The 14,886-nt window shown below is 53.4% G+C and overlaps 1 protein-coding gene across 1 annotated transcript in view; it reads right to left on the bottom strand.

Annotated features, from left to right (window-relative positions):
• The window catches only part of LOC135233036 (collagen, type I, alpha 1a-like), a 126,488-nt gene that overhangs the window by 57,432 nt on the left and 54,170 nt on the right, over nucleotides 1-14,886 (bottom strand). The gene's annotated exons all lie outside the window — the stretch shown is intronic.

Raw genomic sequence — 14,886 nt, 5'->3', positions numbered from 1 at the left:
TGCACTCTGGGATGGAGCTTCCGTGTGCCGCAAAGCCCTCCAGAGCTTCCTGTGTCCTTTGCTCCCAGCTTGTGGGTGCCTTCTGTGTGACCATTTGTTGGGTGAGTGTGTGGCAGCATGTGAGCCTGAGCACACATACGTGGGGCACCTGTGGGTGCAGCCATTCCTGAGGCCTCGAGAGTCACACCGGGAAGGGAGTTTAGCAAGAAGTGGGGTGGGGTGAGTTTATTGAACACCTTCTAAGTGTTAGGCACAGTGCCAGGGGATTTACGTATTTTACCTCACTAAATCCTCAGCAGCCCATGAGTTGTGTACCCTTACTATTCCCGTTTAACAGATGAGGAAACTGAGATTGAAGGACTTGCCAAGGTCACAAAGTTAGTGAATGGAGTTAAATCCTCAGCAGCCCATGAGTTGTGTACCCTTACTATTCCCGTTTAACAGATGAGGAAACTGAGATTGAAGGACTTGCCAAGGTCACAAAGTTAGTGAATGGAGGAGCTAGGATGTGAGCCTGGGGAGGCCTGGAGGTGGGAGTGAGCATGGCTCCTCAAGACAGCCAGGGCTCCATTGTGCCATATTGGGGGGCACACAGGGATGAGGCTCGAGAGGGACCTGGGCCGTGCAGGCCTGGAATGCCAGCCCGCTGCGGGTAGATGTTCTCCAAATTTTGAGCAGGTGAGAGTTGGGCTGCGGTTTAGAGGGATGGATCCCTAGTGACTGGGGCTGGTCAGTGGCTGGGGGCCATGGGCCATTGGGAAGGGGTGAGGGAGCAGTGGGCAGCAGGGGGCTTCTCCCCTCCTTGCCCCAAGCCCCTGTCCACAGAGGCTGAGGGGGTGGCTGATCTCTTCCTTGGCCCCATTCTTTGACCTCTCTTTCCCTGCCTCCTGGGAGGTAGATGGGAGTGGGGAGTAGGGGGTGCCTGGCTCCTTCTAGGCCCTTACTTTGGAGACTGTAAATATTTTATCTCCACCATTTCTGCTGCTGGAAATGGCTGCTTTTAACACCTTTTTTCTTTTGCTTGATACAAACGAATGCTGGAAAAATTCCGTGCCCAGTGCTCACTCTGTCGCTTCTGCTTGTGCCCAGAGTCCCCTCCAAAAACTCTAATTGCTTTTAAGCTGCGATAGTTGGCTAGATCAATTTTCTTTACATTATGGAGAAAAGGGAGAAAAAAATCCACCATATTTTCTCCTTCCCCTTTTTTTTTTTTTTTTTCCTGATTCTAACCTGTTGTTTTGAGTTCCGCCTCACAGCTGCTAAGGTCCTTGGAGAAAAATAGAATAGAAAGAGATTTGGGCAGGAAGACAGAAGCACCCTTGGACAGGGCATTTTGCCTCTCTGGGCCTCAGTTTCCCCATTTATAAAGCAGTTATATGTCCATTCCTTCATTTGATAGGCATTTCCTGAGCACATCCACTGGGGGCAACTTGAGGGCAGGGACCAGCTCCATCTTGCTCACTGCTGTATTCCCGGTACCCGGCACAGAGCCTGACACACCTAGTAGGTGTTCACTTATCATGAGTTGGTTGGATGAATTACTCTACGGTGTGCCAGACCCTTTGCCAAGCACGGGGAATGCACTGGATGAATCAGACGCAGCCCCCGCCCACGAGAGCTCCTGGATTGGAGGAGGAGCTGCCACACGAACATAATTACAGCATTACTGAGTCAAAGTACAGGTGGTACGGGGTGCAATTGGAGCACACAGCAGGGCATGGCCAACCCTGCCAGGGGAGTCAGGGAAAGCTGCCTAAAGGGGGGAATGTTTGGGCTGCATCTTGGAGAGGAGGTAGGAGTCTGACAGGGCCTGAGGAGGCAGGAATTCCAGACAGGAAACAGCATGTGCAAAGGCAGGGGTGACAAGGGGAAGTGGGCTCTGGGGCTCAGAGAAGTTAGGTGCAGCTGAAGTTGAGGGTGAGTTTGGGCAGGGAGGAGGCGAGGCTGCCCAGGTGCCCTGTTAGGGAGAGCTTTGTGTGGCAGGTGGGGAGTTTGTACTTGATCCCAAGGGTCATGGGGAGCCTGGAAGGAGCTCTGATCAGGGAACCTATTTGCGAAGATCCCTCTGGAACCACAGTGGGGGTGATGGAGGAGGAGGGATGCTGGCTGGGTGGCTGGTCCAGGTGGGAGGGAGGATGGCAGTGTGAATTTTTTTTTAATTCATTTTGTTTATTTTGTTATTGAGAATATACACAGCAAAACATACACCAATTCAACCGTTTCCACGTGTACAATTCAGTGACTGATTACACTCTTCGAGTTGTGCAACCGTCCTCACCATCCTTTTCTGAGTTGTTCTTCCCTCATTAACATTAACTCATTGCCCTCCCTCCAAGGTTCCTATGGAAGTTTTTGAGTTGTTGTCAAGTTGATCCCATATAAATAGTGGCTGTGTGAATTTGTGACAAGTGACACAAAACCTGGGTTCACTTCCTCTGCGCTGAGGTGAGAGATGTTCCAGGTCTTCCCCAGATCCTAGGTGGCTGAGGGGCGAGGCATCCAGTTCATAGGCCTCTGCTGCAGAGGCAGCCAGGTTGGCTTCACTCTTGGGTCCTCAAGGTGTACAGCTCTTCACAGCTTATAAAGCCTACTCACCCCGACCCCTCCTGCCTTAGTCATCTTGTGCTGCTGTAACAGAAATACCACAAGTGGATGGCTTTAACAAAGAGAAATTTATTTTCTCATAGTCTAGGACGCTAGAAGTCCAAATTCAGGGTGTCAGCTCTGTTGGTTCTGGAGGAAGGTCCTTGTCATTGATCTTCCCCTGGTCTTGGAGCTTCTCTGCGCAGGAACCCCGGGTCCAAAGGATCTGCTCTGCAACTGGCACTGCTTTCTTGGTGGTAAGAGGTCTCCCACTCCGCTTGCTTCCCTTTCTTTTATCTCTGGTAAAATAAAAGGTGGTACAGACCACACCCCAGGGAAACTCCCTTTACATTAGATCAGAGATGTGACCTGAGTAAAGGTGTTATAATCCCACCTTAATCCTCTTTAACATAAAATTACAATCACAAAATGGAGGACAACCACACAATACTGAGAATCATGGCCTAAGCAAGTTGACACATATATTTGGGGGACAAAGTTCAATCCATGCCACCTCCATAGATCTTGGAACCTGTCCCCTGAGGTGATCAGAGTAGGGACCATCCCTCTATTTGATAGGTCAGGCCAGGTTTGCTTCAGGCCTGCAGGAGGGAGAGATGGTGTGGGGATTCGAACCCAGACCTCAAGGCCATCAGCCTGCTTCCCACGCCGCCTCTGCTGAGCCTGCCTCTGCCCCTGGCCCTCTCCTCTCCCCGCCTCCTGAACCCGGTGCTCTTTTCCTGTTTGCAGAGCTTGTGGGGCTTTTCAAAAGCATTAATGATAGGAAATAAATTGGAATCGGAGAGGAATCATCGCGGGGCATTCTCAGAGGGCCGCCTCTGCCCTTGCCTTCTCAGCCATATTGAAGCCGGCAGCCGGACTGGAATATGAATGAGTCTGGGGCCGGCACTGCTCTTAATCTGTCGGGAGCCCTCCCCGGCCAGATGGCACTCACCGGCAGCAAAGCTGTTTGCAGTGAGGCCTCAGTGGCCGCTGGGCATCACCACGAGGACTAATTTCTCTGGGGTGGAGTCGCAGTCCATGGCTGCGGAGGAGGGGCGGAGGGAGCCTTGTGCTCTGGGCCTGGAGGAGGCCCAGGATCTCCGCCCAGGTCCCTTGTGGAGGATGCAGCTCTGAGGCAGGCCCTGGTGGGGTCAGGCATCCTGGCCTGGAGTGCGGACCGGGGAGGGGAGGCACATCTGAAACCCCCAGCACCTCTTTGGGGTCTGGGCTTCTCATCTGGGCATTCAGGGGCCTCAGAATTAGACCCCACACAATTTTTCTAGCCCTCTTCCCAAAGCTCATCCAGGCTACGCCCCACCTCCCATCATTTGAGTTTCCAGCCTTCATGCCTTTGAGTGAACCGCTCTGCCCATCCAGGATGTCTTCTGTAGGCGTGCCTCTGCTGTGTGAACTTGACCCTCTTGTCCTGTCTCCTCCAGGAAGCCTTCCTTGATCACTGCCAAGCTTACACTGGGTTTTTTCATTTTCAAGCCTCTTGTCGCCCTTGTACCAGGGACTGCAAACCTAGTGTTTTGAGGGACAGGAAGGCAACGAGTGGAGCAGGCTGAGCGTGAGGCAATAGGGAGAGGTGGGGACTAGGGCAATGTGGAGGTACAGGGGCTACCAATTTGGGAGACCCACACAGCTCTGCTAATTAGCCACACCCTGCTCTACAGCAACAGTTCTCATACGCTAACTAACAGGGGGCTCCCGAAGGGCAGGCCCTGGTCTCTGCCACTGCAGCCTGTCTCCCCATGGCACGTTCAACTGGGCATGGCTGGGCACCTGGGCAGGGTTCTCATAAAGCGCTGGAGGCTTAGGGGACCTGGGGAATCACTCAGGGAAACCCTCTTGCTTAGAGTTGGAGAAACTGAGGGGAAGATGGAAGGGACCCCTCTAAACAGACTGCGTATCCATTCCCTTATTAATTCTCACGACAGGACTGACCGAAAACCAGACCCATTGCCATTGAGTCAATTCCAACTCGTGGCAACCCCACGTGTTGCAGAGCAGAACTGTGCTCCATAGAGTTTTCTTGGCTCTAGTATTTATGGAAGCAGGTTGTCAAGCCTTTCTTCTGCAGCACAGCTGGGTGGGTTTGAACCACTAATCTTAAAAAATGTTAATAGCCGAGTCCAAACCGTTCATGCCATCCAAGGATCTCAGTAGGACTAGAAGGGTGGTTTTTGTACCGCTGTTCTAGAGAGGAGGAAACTGAGGGTCAGGGTGGCTGGATCCAGGGTGACACTACAGGCCTGTGTTTGAATCAGTCTGAGGGAGCCCCAGTGTCAACTGCTTCTCTCTGGCAGGATTAGGGGGTGCTGAGGTCACACAAGGAAGGTGAGGTGCATTCGTGTGCATTTGTGCCCTAAGTAATCCAGCAAGGGGCAGGAGGCCTGGAATCTCAGCGCAGATCTGCCACCAACTCCCCGCGTGACCCAGGGCAGAGGGATCTCGCTCTGTGCCTAGGTTTCCCCAGGCCAGGCTGAGGGAGACCCCTGGCGGGGTCATGGGGAGTCGGGAGCCCCTACCGAGCCCATGTGGCCTGGGCCTGGCTGTCACCCCTGATCAGGGCTCCCATTCAGTCCCTGGGCTCCCCAGGCTCATAATCGAACCTCTGGCTCCTGTCCTCTCTGTGGTCCCTGTATGTGAGTGGTGGTGACTGTGGCCCAAGAGGGACCTGCGGCTCTGCAGGCTCAGTTAGCAGTGCACATCAGCTGGGCAGCTTGTCCTCCTCACCCTGCCCCCAGTGGGGGAGGGAAGGCAGAGGGAAGAGGGACTCAGGCCAATGTCAGGTGGGCAGACAGCCCAGACGCAGAACTGTACACTCAGCCCTACAGCCTGGAGCCGGGGCCCCGCCAGCCATACCCCTGCACAGCCCTGCAGAGCCAGTCCCACTCTGAATGGACTCACAGGGGCCACCTTGTCCAGCCCTGGGACTTAAGATGGTGAAACAGGCCCAGAGAGTCTGAGTCACTCACTCTGACCTTTGTTCCATTCAGCCCACACTCTCACCCTCCCACTGATGGGGTGCTCACCCCCATCAAGCAGTCCAGCTCGTCTTGGATAATCGTCTTCTCTGCTTCCGGTGACTGCTTGGGGTCCCGCTTGGGGCCTGGGGCCACAGGGCCTGTACTGTACCCATGCCCCACACAGCTCCTCCTGATGTGTAGGTGAGTTTCCAGCCCAAGGCTTCATTCTTATGGTGGGCCAGCCCTCTCCATGCCTGCTCAGTGGTTCTGAATCGTTTTGGGCTCTGGGCACCCTGGGAGTCTGCTGAAAGCCACAGCCCTGTACCTGACATAGGTGCATCCCTGACTTCCTCTCTACCCCCCACCCCGCGCACATATATTTATGTCCAGTTTTGTGCACAGTTCAGTGCTTACAGACCTCCCAAGGCCCCTCTTTCTTTGGGGACCCTGGTTAGGAACACTGGCTTTAATCATTCCTCAGGTGACACAGCCAATGTCCCCTGTTATGCTGACCTGGGAGGGGAATCTAGGCGTCCCAGTCGCCAGGCCATGCTTTCTGCTCTATCCTACTGCCCCATGAAGGTCCCGTTGTGTGCCTGGCTTGGAGCCTAATGCTGTGATAACTCATTCATTCATTCCACAAACCTTAGTCCTTGGTGCCTCCTTTGTGCTGGGCTCTGGGCTGGGCTGAGCCATGCAGAGAAGAATAAGACCCACTGCCTGGCCCTAGGGAAGCCAGACCTCTTGACAGTCACATCTTGGGGGATCAGGGTAGGACAGAGGTAAGCATTGGGTGGGGATACCAGAGGGGATCCCACCCCAGCCTGGAGAGAGAGACTGGGGAGTCAGGGAGACTGAGAGGCTGCTTGGAGTGGAAGCTGAAGGACCTTGGGAACTGGTTGGGGGAGGGACATCCCTGGCAGAGGGAACAGCAAGTAGAAAGGCCTGGAGGCCTTGCTGTCACGTACAGAAAGCCCAGTCTGCCTGGAGGTGGTATTGGGAGTTTGGGGTCAGGAATGAGGCTGATGTCCAGTCAGGGACAGGTCTCAGGGGCCTGGTAATGCATGTGGGCAAGCAGCAGTTGGGAGCCATGGAAGGCTGTGGAGCAGGCAGAGATGTGTGTTTTGGAATGTGCCCCCTGGCTGCTGCAGATGGAGTAGGGGGCAGGGCAGGGAGTGCCAGGGTGGAGAAGGGAGACCCTGAGGAAGCCCTGCTGGTTGGGCCTGGACCCAGGTAGAGATTGCCATTCACCACCCACCAGGAGGTGTTTGTTGTCTCTTCTGTCCTGCTCCAGTGGTTCCGCCTGCCTCCTGCAGTGAGACGTTAGCTCTGCAAACAAACGCCTAAGGAAGGGGAACCTTCTGGAGCTGGGGGAGACCTCAGGCTCCTTCCGAGCACAGTTTTCGCTGATTCTGTTGAGAGACATTTCCGGGCAGGCCTGGTCTCTGGAGACGGTCTGCAGGCCTAGGCTCTAGGGTTTGCCACCTGCTCCTGTCCTCTCCACATGCCTGCTGGCTGCCCACAGGTCCTAACACACACACACACACACACACACACACACACACACACACACACGCACACGGAGTCTACCTGATGGGAACACAATAGCTAGGCAGACAGACAGACACACATATACACACTGGATCCTGCTGGGTCTCCTTTCCAGACACACCTCCTCTCTGCTGTCATTCCTGGGAGTGACAACATACACGCGTACACAGACATGCCTCTGGGAGCCCGCACACCCCCATGGTCCACTCTACAGACCCACATGGGCCCTGTCTGTGAGTACCACACACCTGCACACACCAGTCACCTCTATTTGTGCCCATGGGGTCGCCAACCCTCCCTCTTTGTACATATACAGAGAAACACACACCCAGTTCCTCTGTGTTACTTTTCCTTCTGTCCTCCCCTCTCTCCCTCCCTTCATCCACATCTCCCATCACCACTGGAGCCCTATTAGAGCCTGCAGCTAAGCCCCCCTCACCTAATTTTTCTGCAAAGACTCCTCCCGTGTTCCCCTCATTTCCAGGGACCCAGCTCAGCCGCAGCCCAGGCTTCCCCAAGGCTGTAACCATCCTGGGTTCTCTGACCCCAGCCCAGGGAGGGCCGGGGCCCTGCCAAGGAGTCAGAGGCCCTGGCTTTGGCCCCAGCCAGTCTGGACCGGCTGCCATGGAATCTTGGGTGAACATCTGCCTCTGTCTGGCCTTGGTTTGGGGGAGTGGAGGTACAGACTCCCCATTCTTCAGCCAAGGTTCTCAGACTGGTCCTGGAGCCCTGACGTTCCTGGAAGGGGCCTGTGGGTATGGACAGGAGGAGAGAGGATACTGGATGAGTGGTTGCTGGTCCCCTCCCTTTCAACGAGAGCATTGCTGCTTAGATCACACTTTATATTGGAATTCCAGGAAGGATTAAAAAATCCATTAACTCTTTATCGATTTTTTTTCCTGATTACAAAAGAAAGTCCAACAATACATTTGCGGATAACGGAGATCATGACAATCCCCCTTGTCCCACCCCTTGGAGGTGATCACTGTCACGTTTGTTGCATTGTCCTCTAGCCTTTTGGGGCACATACAGATAAATTGTTATTTACGAAAACGGGCTTATTCTGCAACAGCGTTTTACGGTTTGATTTTTGCATATTGTTCTACATAAATGTGCTTCATTCTGTTGAAAGGCTGCAGAATGTTCCATGGTACAGACGTGCTATATTTTATTTGAGCGTTTCCTTATTGATAAACGTTTAGGCCATTTCCAATTTCTTTTTTACTCTTACCAGCGATGCCGCTATGAGCATCCTTGAATATTTATGTGTGAGCGCTTGTACTCTCATTTCTGCAGGACAGGCTCCTAGAAGTGGGATTATGAGGTTGTAGGGTGTAGGTGTTTAAAATGTTAATTAATATTGCCAAATTACCCTTCCAGAGGTTGAGTCAGTTCACCCTCCCTCCATTGGTTTATGAGCGCTCATTTCCCCACATCCTTGCCAGCACTGGTTGTTATCAATCATTTTAATTTTTCCCAATCTGATGGGCAAAAAGTGGTATCTTGTCGTTTTCATCTGCATTTTCCTGTTTGCTGGTGAGATAGAACGTCTTTTCATATGTTTATTGGCCAATTTAGTTCTTCCTCTGAGGATTTCTAACTCACTGCCAATTTCTCTTCTTTTGTCTTTTTTCTTATTTATTTGTAGAGGCTCTTTGTATATTAGTGACACTTTTTTTCCCAGTGTCTCACTTGTCTTTTAACTTTGTTTATGGTGTTTTTTGCTGTACAGATGTTTTGCATGTTTATGTAGTCGAATTTGTCAAATTTTCACTTTATGGTGTCTGGATTTAATGTCTGGCGTAGGAAGGCTTTCCCCACTGCGTAAGATTTCATTTCAAATAAGAGTTTTATTGCTGAGAAATCTTTACAAAGCCCTGATTTGTAGACTTCTTCCCAGCTGTGTGCCTGCTTCTCTCAGCAGCTGCAGCACTGGCTCTGGGGGTGGGAGGAATGGCCCTGTCTGTCCGTCCATCTTCACCTCTCTGCCTCTCCCTCTGTCCGTCTGGCCTTGTGGGTCTCTGTCGCCCTGTCTCTCTTTGGGCTTCCGCCTCTCGTATGCTCTGTCCCCCGTTCTTCGTCTGCCATTTTCTTGAGCCCAGCTGATTTTCATTGTTGTTGTTAGGTGCTGTGGAGTTGATTCTGACTCATGGCAGCCCCGTGTGACAGAGTAGAAGTGCCACATAGGGTTTTCTTGTCTGTAATCTTTATGGAAACAGATTGCCAGATCTTTCTCCCATGGAGCTGCTGGATGAGTTCGAACCAACTTTTCAATTAGCAGCTGAGTATTTAACTGTTTGCATCACCAGGGCTCTTTGGGTTCCCATTGGGCAGTGGTAATCAGGGACGTGAAATGGCAATGGTGGCAGCCCTCAGTGGGGTGGGGTGGGATGGCAGCTACCAGGGTATGTGCCCCCTCCCCCCCACCTGCCAGCCTAGCCCTAAGTCACGTGGACTGCAGTGCAGGCCTGGCCTACTTCTCTCAGAGAAACTCACTTCCTGTTGGCAGCCTGAGGGCAGGCTCCCAGCCAGTCTGAGTCCTTTCTCCACCAGGAAGCCTTCCCAGACAGCTAAGGCCAATGCCTCTTTCCTCCCCTTCCCACAGCCCCGGCCCCTCCCTTCTGTCCTCTCTGGTCATTCCCTGTCCAGCCTTCTTAGCACTGAGCTCCCTGGGATCCATTTGGCCACCTCTCAGGCCTTTAGCTTCCATGTGTGTAGAATAGGCCCTGGGAGGCCAAGCTTGGCTGCTGGGAGGCATGGCCCATATGGATACAGCAGAGCTGGAGCGTCTTCCCAGAACCAAGCCAACTTCTAGAAGGTGTCCCCTCTTGCTGTCCAATACTGCCCTTCCCTTCCTCCCCCAAAAAACTTGACAAAATTTCCATATTGGGAGGAAGACACAGGGACTTGAGTTCAGTGACCCTGATGATTAGTGACTAGGGGTCACTTGTTGTCTGCCCTATCCCAGCTGGGCACAGTGCCTGGCTCATGGGAGGTGCAGGAAAGGAAGAATGGAGGAGGAAGAAGTGAACAGTGCAGAATGTGCTGAACCTGGGGCAGGAAGAGGGAAGGCAGAGCACTAACATTCTCTGAGCCCCTGCGATGACGCAAGGCAGCCTCCTCAAGGCCCCTATTTCTGGGGGCTGAGGTGCTAATGGGAACACTCCATTATATCCTAGAGGTAAGGGCTCCAGGTGGGCTCAGCACTGCCCCAGCTTGGGGACGTCACCACATGGAGGTGGGATGGGGCCTTCGGGTGAGGGAGCAGTGGGAGACCAGTCAGGGAAACCCCAGATGGATGTCTCTTAAAGTGTGGCTCAGAAGCTCCTAAGCTAAAACTCCAGGTAACCTTTCCCGGCTCCTGTGGTCCCAGGACTTCTGTCCCAGCACCCTCCCTCTCACCATGATAGCCTGTCCTCTCACTGAGCTCCTGGTGAGCAGCTGTAGTGTCCTTTTCTTCTGTCTATCCCAATCACAAGCACATAGTAGGCACTTACCAAAAGTAGAGTGAATGAATGAATACATGAAAAGCCCAGGGCGTTGGGCATAGGGTTCAGGTCTGGGGAAGAGGAGACCAGGCTTCTGGGCTTGGCTTTTCCACCAACTTGCTGTGTAACACCAGCCCCTCTTTGGGCCTCAGTTTCCCCATCTATACATGGGTGTGGGCCTCTCAAGTTCTGTGATTCTGTGACCATGTTGCCCAGAGTAGGCACACGGGGGACACACACGCACTTGCCTGGGCCATCTTCTTTGATCATCTACTAGGTGCCAGCCCTGCACAGTACTGCACCCATGTTGGAAGCATCCTCAAGTAGCTGTTTCCTTGGCAGCCTCACATTCCTGGGGTTCTTGTTAATTCTGCTGAACACACAGGCATTTGATTCCCAGAGCTCCCTCAGGTGTCACCGAGTAGATGAGGAGCCAGGAGGGCAGGCAGGAGGCCCCCACCCCTGCTGTGACCCCTGGGCTGCAGGGCTCTGCAGCTGGGATTTCCCGTCCTTCCTGGGACTCTTACACACACACAGGCCTGTGTCCACGACAGCTCCCTGGCTCCCACTGCGTCTCCTGCCCTGCCCCAAATCATTGTCATGTTCTGCCTGTGGTCCTATTTCCATAGCAACTCCTTGTGATGCCACAGAGGAGGGTGGGAGCTTCAGGAAGGTTTTGGGGGGAAGGGAACAAGAGGTCTATTCATTGTCTTGGAACATGGCAACTGGGGGCTTGGAACTACTGTGGGGATGGTGTGCCCTGCTAGCCCAGGTGGAATTGGGCTCAGGGCTGCCAGCCAGGTGGCCTGGAGGCTTGCCAGGGATAGGGCTGCCCATGTTGGTCTGGGCCCGTCTGGCTTGTGCCAGCCTACTGGGAGCCAACTTGGGTGGCCATGAAGGTCACCCCTGTTTGGTTGGGCCTGGCTTGGGAACCCAGGCCTGAGGAACTGCCCAGCCTCTGGCCACCACTCTGAGCCAAGCTGGCACCACTGTGTCTTGTTCTGGCTTCCAGGATCAGCACCCAGTGGGAGGCATGCCCCAGGGCCAGCTGGCAGCAGGGGCCATAGTTTGGGGCTGGGGAACTGTGGGGCTGGTCAGGCCCTTTCTTACCCATGTCTGCAGTGCTTTGTGGCTCTGTTATCGGGATGGAAAAGCCAAGGTGGTCCCAGTGCCCATTTTCCTGCCTCCTTCTTGTAGAAGTCTGTAGCATGAAGTGGGAAGACCCTTGCCTCAAAGATTCCTCCATCTTCACCTACCATGTGGCCAAAAAATTCACCATTAGCATCTTGATAGAATGTTGATGCCAGGAGGGAGACAGAGGACTTTGCCCTCTTCTGCCCGTATTATGGCAGCTGTCTCCAAGCCCCATCCACCCATCCATCCTTTCATCCACCCTTCCATTCACCTATCTACCCTTCCATCCACCTACCCATCCTTCCATCCATCCTTCCATCCACCCACCCATCCTTCCATCCTCCCATCCATCCTTCCATCTTTCCATCCACCCATTCATCCTTCCATCTACACTTCCATTCACCCATCCATCCTTCTGTCCACTCATCCACCCATCCATCCACCCATCCTTCCATCCATCCTTCCATCTACCCTTCCAACCACCCATCTTTCCATCTACCCATCCATCCATCTATCCTTCCTTCCATTCACCTATCCATCCATCCTTCTATTCGTCCATTCTGAAAGTCCCTCCCGAGTTTCCCTGGGGACCTAGGTCTCTGACAGATGGTGCCATATGGAGAAGCAAAAGAGAAAGGAGGGACTGACCTGTCCCTCCAAGGAAAGAGGGAGCTTCTAACCCTCATGAGGGCTGCTGGGGGCCAGGCGCCAAGTCAGATGCCAGCTTTCAGCATTTCCCATTCACCATCATGGTTGTAGCCACCCCTGGGCACCACCTGCACCTGCACTTTCTTACTCGTTGTTTTTGCATTGCCTCACTTTTGAGGATAGGTTACCACGGCACTCCCCAAGCCACACATCTGTGAAATCATGGGTGCATGTGCCTGTCATGACTTCTCTAATATGCAGAAAAGTAAATACATAACTATGAAAATAAAAACATTGGTCTGTGTACCACCTAAATGCCCCTTGTCCACTCCCACCCCCAGGGGTGTGTCTCACACTTTGAGAAACACTGATCTGATTTGATCTTCATGGCAGTAGCTCAGAAAGGGGTTCGAGTCTTTGAGAGGTTGAGGAAACTGAGGCTCAGGGGTGGAAGCTTTTGCCTAGGGCCACGTGTCCAGAAAGTGGGAGAACTGGGCGTCTGCCTGTGTCCTTGGACTTCCAACCCCGGGGTTTTTGTCCTGCACTATTGAGGCTTTAGGGGCAGGACTCACTTGGGCCTTAAAGGAGGCTGGGGTTTAGCCTTATTTGGAAGGAGGGGAGAGACTGCTCCTGGTGGAAAGAACAGAGGGAGCAAAGGCTTGGGGAGGGAAGTCCTGGGGCAGGGAAGAGCTGGGCCTGGCTGGGAGCGCTGGGGGAGGTGTTGAGTGGGGCCAGGTGAGAGGACATTGAAGGGCTGGGCAGTGGGAAGCCATGGGCAGTATCTGAGTGGCGAGGGGCCATTAGGAAAGCTGTGTTTTTGCCAATATCTTTCCTTCCCCTGCCACCTAGTGCTGTCCAAGCTAGGAGGTCCCTGTGACCCCTTCCTCAGCAAGCCTTTTGATTCCACGATCTACATTTCTGATTTGACCCTCTTCACTATTGCCAACTTGCCCAGGCCCTGTCCTCTTTCACTTGGGGTACCATAAGGGCCTCCTGCCTTTCCCAGCCCATTTCACATAGTGGCCAAAGAGATGATTACTAAACCCCATTTGGAGGGTGTCACCCCCTTTTGAACTTCAGTGGCTGCTCTGTACCCCCAGGATCAAGCCAGTGCTACTTGACACAAGCCACCTCTCATCCTGGATTGCCAGCCACCCCAGTCTTCATTCGTGCTTCACCCTTTCCTGGAAAAAGACCCAGCTCCTCTGTACCCCAGGTAGTTCCCCGACTGCCTTGTGGTCTCTCTTGCCTCTGCACAGGCTGTGCTAACTTTCTGTAATGCTCGCTCCACTCTCACTCTTTTTGCTTTGTTTCAGCTCAGGTGTCACCCCCTCTGGGAAGCCTGGGTATGCCCCAGGTCACTGTAATGTGATTAACTTTGTGCATTTGTTTATCCAGTAAGGCTGAATAAGCACCTACTGTGTGTCAGGTACTGTTCAGGGCTTTGGGGATACAGCCCTGAGTTGAACAGAGGACATCCCCAGTCAGGAAGTTTACATTTGAGTGGGGTTAGGGGGTCAGATAATAAATAAATGAGCCGTATGAGAGAGAACAAAGCAGGGTAGGTGGTGTGGGGAAGGGCTGGGAGTGTTGTTATTTTGTACAGGGCAGTCAGGGAAGGCCTCTCTGAGGAGGTGACATTGGAGCAGGGACCTGAAGGAAGTAACAGATTGAGCCACATGGACTTCTGAAGGGAGAGTTTTCCAGATAGAAGGCACTGCAAGTGCAAAGGCCCTGAGGCAGAAACATGCTTGGTGTGTTTGTGGATGGAGCTGAGTATGTGCGTTGCGTTTGTGGGGAGGGTTGTTGGGGTGAAGTGAAGAAGAAGGCGCAGGGGTTGGGGCCAGAGGACTTCAGGCTAGGTGAGGACTGTAACTTTGTCCATAGTGTTCTCCCCCACTCATGGTGGGTGGGGAGTCTGGTCCAGAGCTGCCTTTGAGAATGTTTGATGAAGGAATAAACCAGGAGAGGCTGGGGCAGGAAGGAATGGGTGGGTGGGAGCTGAGGGATCCTTGAGAACTGAGAGGGTGAGGGAGAGGCGCCCCTGGTGCTCTGCCCACCACCCCCTCTCAGGGGACAGCCTGGGTCCTGCTCCTTGGGCCTGGCGGGGAAGGCAAGAAGCCACTGGCTAGACAGTGGCTGTGTGCAAGGCAGTATGTCCCTTCCCTCTCTTTATCCTCCCAGCAGTACTGGCAGAAGGGACCATATCCCCATTTTACAAATGGGGGAAGTGAGGCTCAGAGACTTAACTTCCCTGATGTCACAGAGCCAGTGGGTAGGGAGGCACAGTCAAACCTGGCCCTGCCTAGGGCTGGAGCCCCTGCTGCTCCCGTAGCCCTGCCTGCCCCAGCTGGTGGTGTGTGAGCAATGTGTGAATGTGTCATATATGTGTGAGCACATATATGTGTGAGCACATGTGTGAGTGTGTAAGCATGTGTGAGAGCATGAATGTGTGTGTGAGCATGCGTGAGTGTGTGAGCACACATGTGTTTGGGATTGCAAGTATG

Source organism: Loxodonta africana, chromosome 13 (genome assembly GCF_030014295.1).
Source record: "Loxodonta africana isolate mLoxAfr1 chromosome 13, mLoxAfr1.hap2, whole genome shotgun sequence".
NCBI lineage: Eukaryota > Metazoa > Chordata > Mammalia > Proboscidea > Elephantidae > Loxodonta > Loxodonta africana.
This window is presented reverse-complemented; position numbering and strand designations above follow the sequence as displayed.